Consider the following 13997-nt stretch of genomic DNA (forward strand, 5'->3'; position numbering starts at 1 on the left):
CTACTACACCTGATGTATTCAGCATTTCACTGTGAGGTCTACTACACCTGATGTATTCAGCATTTCACTGTAAGGTCTACTACACCTGTTGTTTTCAGCATTTCACTGTGAGGTCTACTACACCTGATGTATTCAGCATTTCACTGTAAGGTCTACTACACCTGCATTTCACTGTATTACACCTGTTGTTTTCAGCATTTCACTGTAAGGTCTACTACACCTGATGTATTCAGCATTTCACTGTGAGGTCTACTACACCTGATGTATTCAGCATTTCACTGTGAGGTCTACTACACCTGTTGTATTCAGCATTTCACTGTGAGGTCTACTACACCTGATGTATTCAGCATTTCACTGTGAGGTCTACTTTATTCACCTGCTGTATTCAGCATTTCACTGTAAGGTCTACTACACCTGATGTATTCAGCATTTCACTGTAAGGTCTACTACACCTGATGTATTCAGCATTTCACTGTAAGGTCTACTACACCTGATGTATTCAGCATTTCACTGTAAGGTCTACTACACCTGTTGTTTTCAGCATTTCACTGTGAGGTCTACTACACCTGATGTATTCAGCATTTCACTGTAAGGTCTACTACACCTGATGTATTCAGCATTTCACTGTAAGGTCTACTACACCTGATGTATTCAGCATTTCACTGATGTATTCAGCATTTCACTGTAAGGGCTACTACACCTGTTGTTTTCAGCATTTCACTGTGAGGTCTACTACACCTGATGTATTCAGCATTTCACTGTGAGGTCTACTACACCTGATGTATTCAGCATTTCACTGTAAGGTCTACTACACCTGATGTATTCAGCATTTCACTGTAAGGGCTACTACCTGTTGTATTCACACCTGTCTACTACACCTGATGTGTTCAGCATTTCACTGTACAAGGCATTTCACTGTAAGGTCTACTACACCTGATGTATTCAGCATTTCACTGTGAGGTCTACTACACCTGTTGTATTCAGCATTTCACTGTGAGGTCTACTACACCTGTTGTATTCAGCATTTCACTGTAAGGGCTACTACACCTGTTGTTTTCAGCATTTCACTGTAAGGTCTACTACACCTGATGTATTCAGCATTTCACTGTGAGGTCTACTACACCTGATGTATTCAGCATTTCACAGGTCTACTACATTTCAGCTTTTCACTGTGAGGTCTACTACACCTGTTGTATTCAGCATTTCACTGTGAGGTCTACTACACCTGATGTATTCAGCATTTCACTGTGAGGTCTACTACACCTAATGTATTCAGCATTTCACTGTAAGGTCTACTACACATGATGTATTCAGCATTTCACTGTAAGGTCTACTACACCTGTTGTATTCAGCATTTCACTGTAAGGTCTACTACACCTGTTGTATTTGACGCATGTGACATATACAATTACATTTGATTTAATTTGATTTGAAAAGAGAATGGCATCGACCGATAAGGTGCACGGTCAAATTATTACCATGAGCACCAACACTGATAAATAGGCATAACACAAGCTCAAAATTACACTATTGTCTTTCTAAATTAAATCAACCACTTCACGCTCTTTATTGTCAAGTTTGGTTTTAATTTAAATTAAATTGTGAAGGTGCAGAATTATTACCCATTCATCCATTTGTAATTTATTCAGTGAGGAAAGAAGGACGTATTAGCGCCTGACTGGGTACCAACATCCTAATGCGAATTGTCTTGGCGGATTAAGTTGGGAATAGGTGTGAAAAAAACTGGTAAATAGTCTCTAAATATTTTTCTGTTTGTGATTTAAAAATTCTGACAAATGAGCAATGTAAAATTTGTAACATTTAGGACAGTCAGGGATGGAGGGATGGAGCATTCAGGGATGGAGCAGAATATTGCTTTTTGGGGGGCAGATTAATCTTATTTACAATATCAAACGTCAGTGGCCATTGACCTATGGCGGTTCTAGTGTTAAGGAACTTATACACTTCTGTAAGCATCACTGATGATGCAAAAATGTTGAGGTGTGAAGACTGGATGTGTGGCTTAGTAGGGGCGTGTGCTTTCAGAAAGTTATTTTTGGTCACCTGTGAGTGTAAATGTAATTCTGATTCATCTGTTCTGTTGTATTGTCATCACACATTAAGGCTGAGCACTGACACTTCGGTAGTTTTAATGAGGCGTTTTGCAAGTGCTTATGCATATCCCAATGTCAGGATAGTTACCACTTTGTGATAATGTTGAAATAATAATGTTATTAAAAGTATACTGAAATATTGAAGGAAAATTTGAATTTGCAGTGTACAAACTTAACATGAAACACAGGAATTACATTTACTTTCACGGGTGGCCAAAAATAACAAGCCTCCTTAAAATAGTGAATACAATTTTAACTGCTGGGTAAATTAACCAATATTTGGGTAATCTTGTTATTTTCAGGAGGCGTGGCCTATTGGGGGAGTGGCTTCCGGGTAGTTGTTTTTGGTCACCCATGATAGCAAAAGTAATTGGTGTTCATCATGTGAAGTTTGTACACCTCAACTTAACAGTTTTATTCAATATTTTAGCACCTTACATACTTTAATATACATTATTGAAATATAACAGTTGCAACTATCTCAACATTGGAATAGGCACTTGAGGAATTCAAACTCTTGTGTAAGCCTCATTAAAGCTACAAAAGTGTCAATGCTCTCAACCTTATCAGTTATGTTGTATTGTCCTCACATGGACAATACATCGAAACTGATGAACCAGAATGACATTTACTCTCACTGGTGGCCGGAGGAAGTTTAGTCCTGGGTTATTAAACACAGCGACGACTCCTCCCCTGTAACCTGCCATGGGACTCACCGCCCTCCACGCCTCAGTACAAACAGCAGGGCTTGACTCAGACATACAGTAGGTGCTGGGCCAAAATAAGTGCACTGCTGCTGCACTGGGCCAAGTCTGTGTGTGCGCGTCCATCACAGAACAAAGGGGCTCTTGTTCAGTCATGGATCTACTAGGACCCCACTTGCTACTTTTAAATGCAATGTATCTGACTGCAGTACACAGCCCTGTTCTGCTCCTTCCTATGATTACAGTTGTGGTCTCGGTACAGCCCCATGCACTATTATGCACGTAACTATTCCCCAGGTCGTTGCTGTAAATTAGAATGTGTTCTCAGTCAACCTGGTAAAATGCGTTTTTCTTTAAAATATGCAACTACGACTAGATATCTTATCACAAAAAGATGCAAGCATAATCATCAACTCCTAGAGCTAAGCACATCACTGTAAAAACATAATAGTCATTCATCCATTCTTTCATTAATTCATCCATTCATCCATTAATTCAGAAGTAGATGGTGACGTTTAGCAGCGTTCCTTGCTATGGTGGTGGTCATTGATAGTCTTCAGAGAAACTGAAACTGTATCCCACATTTTTAATACATGGAAATGTTCCCATCATGCGGGGTTATATTTGCATGGCTGATGTGTTTTCTAATGGCTTTCTCTGGTCCCTTGGAGCAGCTGTGGAAGCCAATAAATCCATTCAACCCAGTCACTGATGTCACAAAGAGAACACACACACACACACACAGCTTAGACTAGAGGTATGACAGTATGTGGGTCATGTTTTAGTCTCGGTTGTGTGCGCGCGCGCTCGTGTGTGTGTGCGCACTCATATGTGTGTGTGATGTGTAGGACCCACCCGATCTTCCCCATAAAGGATCCCTGGAATCCAAAGCATTTTTTTTGCCTTTTCAGGCCCCAATTACTCTGCATCACCCCTCAGGGAGCGTCCATAAAACCCGCCCTGACATTTTACACAAAGCCAATTTGTCTCCCATGTTAAAAGCAGTGCAGGGTATCATTATCGCAAAGGACCTGGCGTTCTCAGTAGGCTAATCATACACACTTAATAGTGCAAGTGGATAGCATCCCTCTCATTATTATATTGGAGTATCATTGGACAAAAAAAGGAAGGAACAATCTCATCTCATCAGCCAATCTAATCAGAGACCGCCAGGCAGGCAGTGTGAGGGAAGAGACAGAACTGAATGGGACAGTTCTCAGGTTTATTGAATGACTGTGAGCTTACTGTTTACTGTGAGCTTCATCAATAAGCACATACTACTGTTTTAAAAGGGGAACAGTACCCGCCTAGTATTTTGGCTTGCTCCTCAAGAAATGCTGGCGGACATGACAGAAGCCAAATGTGAGTTGGCTTGGGGGTGTGGTTTAATGTGGGTGTTTCTTGTAGAGAATGACCGATAATCGGCCAAGTCAATACATCGGGACGATTTTGGCCTTTTCTAGTCGGCTATTGGCCCTTCTCTATCGGCGTTGCCGATAGTCCAGCTACATAACAAAACTGCTGCTATGACAGCCACCACTCACCGTCTGAGCCACGAGCACTGTACAATGCTGAGGAATGTCTAGCTGGGAAAATCAACAGCAGCAGCAAGCTAGCTCGTTCTCCAACAGAAATGTGTGGTATTGAGAAATGGATGAATTGACACAGTGACGAAAATTGAATTCCTATTTCTTTAATTCACTAATAATAAGGCTTGTGTCTATGTGCCAGGACATGCATGAAATAAGCATATGGCTATATGACCTGTTAGCAAAGATTACGATAACTGATTGTTTTATCTGTGGTGCTAGCTAGCTAGCTATATTCGCTACTATGCAACCTAGTTGGCTAGATAAACATGCTGCTAAGATATCAGATAGGAGCTACATTGGCTATTAGCTCCTAACGTTAGCTGATTACCATTTTGAAGCACCATTTTTGGCAACTAGCCATCTGACTTGCGGTGAAACATTAGGTATTTACTGGTGTGCTGATCTGACCAGCTGCAATCATATCCGTACATTGACAGTTGATAAAAGTAAAAACAGGGAAACATTTAACATATCCTTTTTAGATAAAACAATACTAAATATGTTCACAGTACCAAATAATTGATTAAAACACACTGTTTTGCAATGAAGGTCTAAAGTAGCCTCAACAGCACTCTCTAGGGTAGCACCATGGTTTTACTAATGTCTTGGCACTAGGGCCTGCAGGTGTAACTGATAAACTGCTTACTCACCCTACACTGTACTGCATGATTGTAGCGGGTTTACTAATGCTATGTTGACTATGATGTTACTTTAGCTAATATGGTGACAATGATGTAGGCTGTGTGTAGAGGTTATGATATGGTTTGGCTTGGAAAGTTTGTTTCGCCTGGTCACATACAGCTGAAGTGTTGTGCATTGAAGTCCACAAGCAAAGGTAAAAGGTGAGAAGATGAGAGCGCATAGATGAGTGAAGGAATACAACGTGGCTGCTATGAAAGTGAACTGTGTTTACATGTGATCAGGGGTGTATTCATTCTGTCAATTCTGTTGAAAAACGTTTCTTAAACCGAAGCAAACGGAATGAAACTGGAATAAACATACCTGAATTTGTCCAATAGAAACTCTCGTTTGCAACTGTTGGACTAATGATTACACTCTAGATCAGATAGATGCAGGCAAAAGTGTGCAAGGTCTGTCAATGTGTCATTGTCTGTCACCTCAAAAATTTTCTCACGACCTCTGTGCACCTACGTTATAAACTTTAATTCATAAGCTAGGTTGTAGCAACCTCATGATAGGTATAGGGACAATTATAGTATCATGTAGTAGCCTAATCTTATTGATGTTACATATAACTGGGTGAATGGAATATGAATGACAGTCATCCAACATGCTGTAATAGAAATATGTTGTTCATCAGTAGGCAAATAGAAGTCCCAAATTGAAGGTAAACAGATTGTCATCTGTAGCACCATAGACTCTACTGTCAAAACAAGCTCAATAACTCAATGCATTAACACACTCCTATTGAATATGTATTCACTTGTATTGCGAATAGGCCCATGCTATCTTAATTTACCATTCAAATATAATTATTACCATTATATTGTTACGTAGTTAGATTGTTAAACACAAAGTCACATTTATTGTTTGATTTTATAATTTATTTATTAATTCATACATACAGTGCCTTGCGAAAGTATTCGGACCCCTTGAACTTTGCGAACTTTTGCCACATTTCAGGCTTCAAACATAAAGATATAAAACTGTATTTTTTTGTGAAGAATCAACAACAAGTGGGACACAATCATGAAGTGGAACGACATTTATTGGATATTTCAAACTTTAACAAATCAAACACTGAAAAATTGGGCGTGCAAAATTATTCAGCCCCTTTACTTTCAGTGCAGCAAACTCTCTCCAGAAGTTCAGTGAGGATCTCTGAATGATCCAATGTTGACCTAAATGACTAATGATGATAAATACAATCCACCTGTGTGTAATCAAGTCTCCGTATAAATGCACCTGCACTGTGATAGTCTCAGAGGTCCGTTAAAAGCGCAGAGAGCATCATGAAGAACAAGGAACACACCAGGCAGGTCCGAGATACTGTTGTGAAGACGTTTAAAGCCGGATTTGGATACAAAAAGATTTCCCAAGCTTTAAACATCCCAAGGAGCACTGTGCAAGCGATAATATTGAAATGGAAGGAGTATCAGACCACTGCAAATCTACCAAGACCTGGCCGTCCCTCTAAACTTTCAGCTCATACAAGGAGAAGACTGATCAGAGATGCAGCCAAGAGGCCCGTGATCACTATGGATGAACTGCAGAGATCTACAGCTGAGGTGGGAGACTCTGTCCATAGGACAACAATCAGTCGTATATTGCACAATTCTGGCCTTTATGGAAGAGCGGCAAGAAGAAAGCCATTTCTTAAAGATATCCATAAAAAGTGTTGTTTAAAGTTTGCCACAAGCCACCTGGGAGACACAAACATGTGGAAGAAGGTGCTCTGGTCAGATGAAACCAAAATGGAACTTTTTGGCAACAATGCAAAACGTTCTGTTTGGCGTAAAAGCAACACAGCTCATCACCCTGAACACACCATACCCACTGTCAAACATGGTGGTGGCAGCATCATGGTTTGGGCCTGCTTTTCTTCAGCAGGGACAGGGAAGATGGTTAAAATTGATGGTAAGATGGATGGAGCCAAATACAGGACCATTCTGGAAGAAAACCTGATGGAGTCTGCAAAAGACCTGAGACTGGGATGGAGATTTGTCTTCCACAACAAGACAATGATCCAAAACATAAAGCAAAATCTACAATGGAATGGTTCAAAAATAAACATATCCAGGTGTTAGAATGGCCAAGTCAAAGTCCAGACCTGAATCCAATCGATAATCTGTGGAAAGAACTGAAAACTGCTGTTCACAAATGCTCTCTATCCAACCTCACTGAGCTCGAGCTGTTTTGCAAGGAGGAATGGGAAAAAATGTCAGTCTCTCGATGTGCAAAACTGATAGAGACATACCCCAAGCAACTTACAGCTGTAATCGCAGCAAAAGGTGGCGCTACAAAGTATTAACTTAAGGGGGCTGAATAATTTTGCACGACCAATTTTTCAGTTTTTGATTTGTTAAAAAAGTTTGAAATATCCAATAAATGTCGTTCCACTTCATGATTGTGTCCCACTTGTTGTTGATTCTTCACAAAAAAAATGCAGTTTTATATCTTTATGTTTGAAGCCTGAAATGTGGCAAAAGGTCGCAAAGTTCAAGGGGGCCGAATACTTTCGCAAGGCACTGTAGCTGTCACTGGGAAAGTTTGTCCTCAACATTTTAAAATTGATTTATTAATTCATACATGGCTGTCACTGGGAAAGTTTGTCCTCAACATTTTAAAATTGATTTATTAATTCATACATGGCTGTCACTGGGAAAGTTTGTCCTCAACATTTTAGAATTGATTTATTAATTCATACATGGCTGTCACTGGGAAAGTTTGTCCTCAACATTTTAGAATTGATTTATTAATTCATACATGGCTGTCACTGTCACGTTCTGACCATCGTTCTTGTGTGTTTTTCTTGTTTTAGTGTTGGTCAGGACATGAGCTGGGTGGGTATTCTATGTTGTGTCTGGTTTGTCTATTTCTATGTTTGGCCTGATATGGTTCTCAAACAGAGGCAGGTGTTAGTCATTGTCTCTGATTGGGAACCATATTCAGGTAGCCTGTTTTGTGTTGAGTTTTGTGGGTGATTGTTCCTGTCTTTGTGTTACCAGATAGGACTGTTTTTTTGTGTTATATTTTTTGTGTTTTTGTTATATTTTGTTGTATTTTCATCTTTATTAAAGATGTACAAAACTAACCACGCTGCATTTTGGTCCGCCTCTCTTTCACCAGAAGAAAACCGTTACAGTCACTGGGAAAGTTTGTCCTCAACATTTTAAAATTGAACGATATTATATCACCTTAAAATATTGTCCGTTGGCCTCCTTGAGACCCATAATCGGCATCGACCCTAAAAAATTAATTATCAGTCGTTCTCTAGTTTCTTGGGTGTGTCCTTGCCACCACCAAGACACACTCATCTGTCAGGACCTTGCCCACAGCTATTTCCCCCCATTCAATCACAACAAACAAACCTCCTGCAGGTTGTGTTCAATAACTACAGGGAGATTTACAGTGAGATGTGAGATGCCACATACACACATAGTCACTGTTCTATTACCAATGGCAGTTAGGATTGTTCATATCTGACACAAATCAACTCAAACGTTATTTGTCACGTGCCGAATACAACAAGTGTAGACCTTACCGTGAAATGCTTACTTACAAGCCCTAACCAACAGTGCAGTTCAAGAAGAGTTTAAGGAAATAATCACCAGATAAACAAAAGTAAAACATTTAATAAAAAAATGATTAAAAGTAACATAACAATAACAAGGCTATATACAGGGGGTTCCGGTACCGAGTCAGTGTGCGGGGGAACATGTTAGTTGAGGTCATTTGTACATGCAGGTAGGGGTGAAGTGACTATGTGAGGATAATAAACAGCAAGTACCAGCAGTGTACAAAACAAATGGAGAGGGGGAGTCAATGTAATAGTCCGGTGGCCATTTGATTAATTGTTCAGCAGTCTTATGGCTTGGGGCAGAAACTGTTAAGGAGCCTTTGGTCCTAGACTTGGCGCTCAGGTACCGCTTGCCATGTGGTAGCAGAGAAAACTGGAGACTGCAGAGAAAACTGGAGACTGGAGTCTCTGACAATTTTATGGGCTATCCTCTGACACACCTATTATATAGGTCCTGCATGGCAGGAAGCTTGGCCTCAGTGATGTACTGGGCCGTGCGCACAACCCTCTGTAGTGCCTTACGGCTGGATACCGAGCAGTTGCCATACCAGGCGGTGATACAACCGGTCAGGATGCTCTCAATGGTGCAGCTGTAGAAATATTTGAGGATCTGGGGACCCGTGGCAAATATTTTCATTCTCCTGAGGGGAAAAAGGTTTTGTCGTGGCCTCTTCACAACTGTCTTGGTATGTTTGGACCATGATAGTTCATTGGTGATGTGGACACCAAGGAACTTGAAACTCTCGACCCGCTCCACCACAGCCTCGTTGATATTAATGGGGGCCAGTTCGGCCCGCCTTTTCCTGTAGTCCATGATTAGCTTCTTTGTCTTGCTCACATTGAGGGAGAGGTTTTTGTCCTGGCACCACACTGTCAGTTCTCTGACCTCCTCCCTATTGGCTGTCTCATTGTTGTCTGTGATCAGGCCTTCCACTGTTGTGTCACCCCCAAACTTAATGATAGTGTTGGAGTCGTGTTTGGCCACACAGTCGTGGGTGAACAAAGAGTACAGGAGGGGACTAAGTACACACCCCTGAGGGGCCCCAGTGTTGAGGATCAGCGTGGCAGACGTGTTGTTGCCTACCCTTACCACCTGGAGGCGGCCCGTCAGGAAGTCCAGGATCAAGTTGCAGAGGGAGGTGTTTAGTCCCAGGGTCCTTAGCTTATTGATGAGCTTCGTGGGCACTATGGTGTTGAACACTGAGCTGTCGTCAATGAACAGCATTCTCACATAGGTGTTCCTTTTGTCCAGGTGGGAAAGGGCATTGTGGAGGGCGATTGAGATTGTGTCATCTGCGGATCTGTTGGGGCGGTATGGGTCTAGGGTGTCCGGGAGGATGCTGTTGATGTGAGCCATGACCAACCTTTCAAAGCACTTCATGGCTACGGACATGAGTGCTACGGTGCGGTAATAATTTAGTCAGGTTACCTTCACTTTCTTGTATACAGGGACTATGGTGGTCTGCTTGAAACATGTAGGTATTACAGACACAGTCAGGGAGAGGATGAAAATGTCAGTGAAGACACTTGCCAGTTGGTCTGCGCATGCTTTGAGTAGATGTCCTATTAATCCATCTGGCCCCGCGGCTTTGTGAATGTTGATCTGTTTAAAGGTCTTGCTCACATCGGCTTGATCCTGTATTATCGCTTTGCTTGTTTGATGGTTTGTCTGAGGGCATAGCGGAATTTCTTATAAGCTTCCGGATTAGTGTCCCACTCCTTGAAAGTGGCAGCTCTAGCCTTTTGCTCGATGTGGATGTTGCCTGTAATCCATGGCTTCTGGTTAGGATGTGCACGTATGGTCACTGTGGGGATGACGTTGTCGATGCACTTATTGATGTAGCCAATGACTGAGGTGGTATACTCCTCAATGCCATTGGATGAATCCCGGAACATATTCCAGTCTTTGCTAGCAAAACAGTCCTGTAGGGTAGCATCCGCATCATCTGACCACTTCCATATTGAGTGAGTCACTGGTTCTTGCTTGTAAGCAGGAATCAGGAGGATAGAATTATGGTCAGATTTGCCAAATGGAGGGCGGGGGAGAGCTTTGTATGCATCTCTGTGTGTGGAATAAAGGTGGTCTAGAGTTTATTTTCCTCTGGTTGCACATGTGACATGCTGGTAAAAATTTGGTAAAACCAATTTAAATTTGCCTGCATTAAAGTCCCCGGCCACTAGGAGCGCCACTTCTGGATGAAAATTTTCTTGTTTGCTTATGGTCTTATAGAGTTGGTTGAGTGTGGTCTAGTGCCAGCATCAGTTTGTGGTGGTAAATAGATGGCTACGAATAATACAGATGAGAACTCCCTTGGTAGATAGTGTGGTCTACAGCTTATCATAGGGTACTCTACCTCAGGCGTTCAATACCTCGAGACTTATTTACGATTAGACATCGAGCACCAGTTGTTATTGACAAAAAGTCACACAACCCCACCCCTCGTCTTACAGTACCACACGTAGCATCTCTGTTCTGCCGGTGCATGGAAAATCCCACCATTTCTATATTATCCGTGTCGTCGTTCAGCCACGACTCGGTGGAACATAAAATATTACAGTTCTTAATATCCCGTTGGTACTGGTGGACAATCGTAATCGTAGGTCAGCAATTTTATTTTCCAATGACTGCATGTTAGCAAGTAGAGCGGGAAGCAGTGTGAGTTTCCTCGCTCGCCTACGGATTCTCAGAAGGCAGTCCGATCTGCGTCCTCTTTTCCTCTGTCTTTTCTTCACGCAAATGGCAGGGATTTGGGCCTCTTCCCGGGAGAGCAGTATATCCTGCTGGTCGGACTCGTTAAAGGAAAAAGCTTTTTCCAGTTCGTGGTGAGTCATCGCTGTTCTGATGTCCAGAAGTTATTTTCGGTCATAAGAGATGGTAGCAGCCACATTAAGTACAAAATAAAGTTTCAAAAAATAAGTTACAAACAAAGCAAAAAAAATAACAAAATAGCACAATCGGTCAGGAGCATGTAAAACATCAGCCATCCTCTTCGGCGCAATCTTATATCTCACACAAACAGGTACTATGTTGAAGTTTGAACAGGCCAGATAAAACATACCCAATGGCAAAAGCATCTACAGTTCTCTCAATCTGTAGAAATAGGCAGAGTTGAAGCAGAGTTAATCAGTGACACATGGAATGAAAAGGGAGTTGCAAATATTGGACATTTGTGGTGCACCGTATTATTTGCAATCACCTTCAGTCCCACATTGTGGATGTGCTGAGTGCCAGGTCTCTATCCATTCAGAGATGTCAGAATTAAGCCTGTCTGTTTGTCAGGACTGCATCACATCATCTTGTAAGTCTTCAAGTGCTGGCTCCATAGCTGCATCTGTGAACACATACAACAGTGCCTTCAGAAAGTATTCATACCCCTTGACATTTCCCACATTTTGTTGTGTTACAGCTTGAATTTAAAATGTATTCAATTTATTTTAAAAAGTATAATCACGGGCCTACACACAATAGCCCATAATGTCAACGTGGAATTATGTTTTTTGAAATTCTTACAAATTCATAGAAAATGAAAAGCTGAAGTCAATAAGAATTCAACCCCTTTGTTATAGCAAGCCTAAAAAGGTTCAGGATTAACAAATTGCATAACAAGTCACATAATAAACTGCATGGACTATCTAACGTAAATTGGCTACTAATATATCAAACTTGCCAGGCAGAATTATTACTCTCAATCAGAATAACTGATGAACTTACGAATGCTCAATACCCGTTGAATATGGCCTGTGTCAGTAAACGTCGTAAAAAAAAACATAATTAAATTGTTTCAAGCAGCACAATTACAGTCACCAACGCTCTAGATAATTTCACAACAACTATTTCACAACAACAATTTCACAACAACTACCTTATACACAGAAGTGTAAAGGAATGAATAAGAATATGTACATTACAAAAAATATATGGATGAGCGATGGCCAAACGGCATAGGCAAGCTGCAGTAGATGGTATAGAGTACAGTATATACATATGAGATGCGTAATGTAGGGTATGTAAACATTATATAAAGTGGCATTGTTTAAAGTGACTAGTGATACATTTATTACATCCATTTTTTATTATTAAAGTGGCTCGAGATTTGAGTCAGTATCTTAGCAGCAGCCACTCAATGTTAGTGATGGCTGTTTAACAGTCTAATGGCCTTGAGATAGAAGCTGTTTTTCAGTCTCTCGGTCTCAGCTTTGATGCGCCTGTACTCACCACGCATTCTGGATGATAGCGGGGTGAACAGACAGTGGCTCGGGTGGTTGTTGTCTTTAATGATCTTGTTGGCCTTCCTGTGGCATCGGGTGGTGTAGGTGTCTTGGAGGGCAGGTAGTTTGTCCCTGGTGATGCTTTGTGCAGACCTCACTACCCTATGGAGAGCCTTGCAGTTGTGGGCGGATCAGTTGCCGTACCAGGCGGTGATACAGCCCAACATGATGTTCTCGCCGTTGCGCCTTCTTCACCACGCTGTTTGTGTGGGTGGACCATTTCAATGTGTCCGTGATGTGTACGCTGAGTAACTTTAAACTTTCCACCTCCTCCACTTACTGTCCAGTAAATATGGATAGGGGGTGATCCCTCTGCTGTTTCCTGAAGTCCACAACCTTTGTTTTGCTGACGTTGAGTGTGAGGTTGTTTTCCTGACACCACCCTCCGAGGGCCCTCACCTCCTCCCTGTAGGCCGTCTCGCCGTTGTTGGTAATCAAGCCTACCACTGTTGTCGTCTGCCAGCTTGATGATTGAGTTGGAGGCGTGCATGGGCACGCAGTCATGGGTGAACAGGGAGTATAGGATAGGGCTAAGAACGCACCCTTGCGGGGCCCCAGTGTTGAGGATCAGCGGGGTGGAGATGTTGTTTCCTACCCTCACCACCTGGGGGCGGCCCGTCAGAAAGTCCAGGACCCAGTTGCACAGGGCGGGGTCGAGACCCAGGGTCCCAAGCTTAATGACGAGTTTGGAGGGTACTATGGTGTTATATGCTGAGCTGTAGTCGATGAACAGCATTTTTACATAGGTATTCCTCTTGTCCAGATGGGTTAGGGCAGTGTGCAGTGTGATTGCGATTGCGTCGTCTGTGGACTTATTGGGGTGGTAAGCAAATTGGAGTGGGGTCTAGGGTGTCAGGTAGGGTGGAGGTGATATGATCCTTGACTAGTCTCTCAAAGCACTTCGTGATGACGGAAGTGAGTGCTACGGGGCAATAGTCATTTAGCTCAGTTACCTTAGCTTTCTTGGGAACAGGAACAATGGTGACCCTATGATGCATGTGGGAACAGCAGACTGGGATAGGGATTGATTGAATGTCCGTAAACACACCAGCCAGCT

This window comes from Oncorhynchus masou, chromosome 10 (assembly GCF_036934945.1).
Source record: "Oncorhynchus masou masou isolate Uvic2021 chromosome 10, UVic_Omas_1.1, whole genome shotgun sequence".
NCBI lineage: Eukaryota > Metazoa > Chordata > Actinopteri > Salmoniformes > Salmonidae > Oncorhynchus > Oncorhynchus masou.